The sequence below is a fragment of the Hipposideros armiger genome, unplaced genomic scaffold (genome assembly GCF_001890085.2).
Source record: "Hipposideros armiger isolate ML-2016 unplaced genomic scaffold, ASM189008v1 scaffold_311, whole genome shotgun sequence".
Classification (NCBI taxonomy): Eukaryota; Metazoa; Chordata; class Mammalia; order Chiroptera; family Hipposideridae; genus Hipposideros; species Hipposideros armiger.
Genome location: NW_017731661.1, coordinates 243,666 through 245,744, shown reverse-complemented (window position 1 = coordinate 245,744; position 2,079 = coordinate 243,666). Strand labels below are relative to the sequence as shown.

Genomic DNA, 2,079 nt, shown 5'->3' with positions numbered 1-2,079 from the left:
GAAAGGACATGACAGTGAGTTCCACGTGTTGTCTTTTTGCCTCATATGTCCCAGATACGGTGCTGGGAAAGACAGCACAGAAACGCCAAAAGGTGCAGACAATAAATGTCCCAACAAAAAGCCTGCTCTCTCTAGCCAAAAGACCAGGGAAGAGGCAGTCCAGCAAGACAGAACACTTTTATCAATAGCTTCTCTACTCCAGACAAACACCGCAGAAAATACAGTGGCCCCACTCTCACCAGCAAAGGTAGAGTAGGGAGCCTAGACTTCCACCAACCTCCAGGCTATAATGAGGTACCCCCACCCTCCCACCAGGGTGATACCAGAGAAGGCCAACAGAGGAGGAAGCCAGCGCTGCATCCCTGCAAGAGACCACGTGGAGCCTGGACTTCCGCCTGAGAGTGAGGAGTAGCAGCAACGTTAGAAAGGTAGGGCACGACTGGGGTGGTGTAACAGGAGACCCAGTAGACAGGACTTTTTCACCACCATTTAACTCTGATAGAGTATTTCCAAATCTTCCCAGCTCCAACACTCCCTCTGGACTGCCCACTCTTTCCCAGCCTGACCCCACCTGTGTCAGCAGAGTATACGGAGAGCAGTAATGAGGCCCTCACCACTCCCAGTCAGAGAGGTATCAGGTGAGGCCTAATGGGAAGCTGGAACTCCCACCCTCACCCAGCAGCAAAGAAGGGCACCCCCTTGGGTGTCAACAGAGGCTGGCGGAGAACCTGGACATACACGCCTACCTGGCAGCATCCCCTCCCCTGATGGGGCCGTGTCAAGAGAAAGCTGGCTAAAACAGAAAACTTAAATAAGATACATACTTTCATAATGTAATACCCAAAATGTCCCAGTTTCAATAGAAAATAATCTACCATACGAAAACCCAGGAAAGTCACCACTGAGTGAAAAAAAAAAATCAAAAGATGTCAACATCGAGATGACAGAGATGTTAAGTTTATCTGACAAATATTTTAAATGAACGTGCTTTGAAATAAATGAAAAGAGTCTCAGAAAAGAAACAGAAGACATACAGAAGAATGCAATGAATGTTTCAGAACTGGAAAGTACAATAACAAAAATTAAGAACACAAGGGGTGGACTCAACAGCAGAATGGAGGAGACAGAGGAAACAATCAGTGAACTCGGAAGATCGAACAATAGAAATTGCCGGAAGAGAGAGAAAACAGAATAGGGGTAAAAAAGAAATGAGAAGCGCCTCAGGGACCTATGGGACCACACAGAAGATCTAACGTTCTTGTCTTCAGAGTCCCTGAAGGAGAAGAGAAAGGAGGCAGGGCAAGAAGTATTCAAATAAATAGTGGCCCAAACATCCAAAATTTGGCAAAAGATATAAATCTAAAAATTCAAGAAGCTAAGCAAACTTCAAAGAGAATAAACCCAAAGAAATCCACACTGAGACACAGTCAAATTTCCTCAAGCTAAAAACAATTAAAAAAAACTTAAAAGAAGAAAGAGGGAAAGGACAGCTTAATCAAGAAGGGGAAAACAATTCAAAAGAGAATAGGCTTCTCATCAAATACCATGGAGGGCAGAAGAAAGTGGCACTTTCTTCCAAGCGCTGAAAGAAAACAACTGTTAATTAAGAGACTTATCCAGGAAAAAAGAACCTTTCAAAAATGAAGAGAAAATCAAGACATTCTCACATATAATAAAACTAAGATAATTTGTCACCAGCAGACCTATCCTCAAAGAATGGTTAAAGAAAGTTCTCTAAACACAAAGGAAATGATAAAGGACCTTTTTTCTTTTGCGTTTTCTAAATTATGTTTTACAATTCAAGCAAGAATTGCAACATTGTCTGAAACGGTTCTACATTTATGCAGAGAAAATATTTAAGACATAAATGGGGGAGACTACATGGATGTAAAGGAAAGTAAGGTGTTTAGACTTGACCCAAACTGGTAAAATGATGGTACCAGTAGACTGTGACAAGTTTTGTACATATAAATTAATACCTAGTGCAACTATTGTAAAGTTTAAAACTCCAAACATTTGTAAACTAAACAAGACACTTCTAAAAAACTCATGAGTCAAAGAGGAAGGCTCAAGGAAAAT

General features: G+C 41.8%; 1 protein-coding gene across 1 annotated transcript in view; it reads right to left on the bottom strand.

Annotated features, from left to right (window-relative positions):
* TDRD1 (tudor domain containing 1) overlaps positions 1-2,079 on the bottom strand; it is a 37,633-nt gene that overhangs the window by 28,472 nt on the left and 7,082 nt on the right. The gene's annotated exons all lie outside the window — the stretch shown is intronic.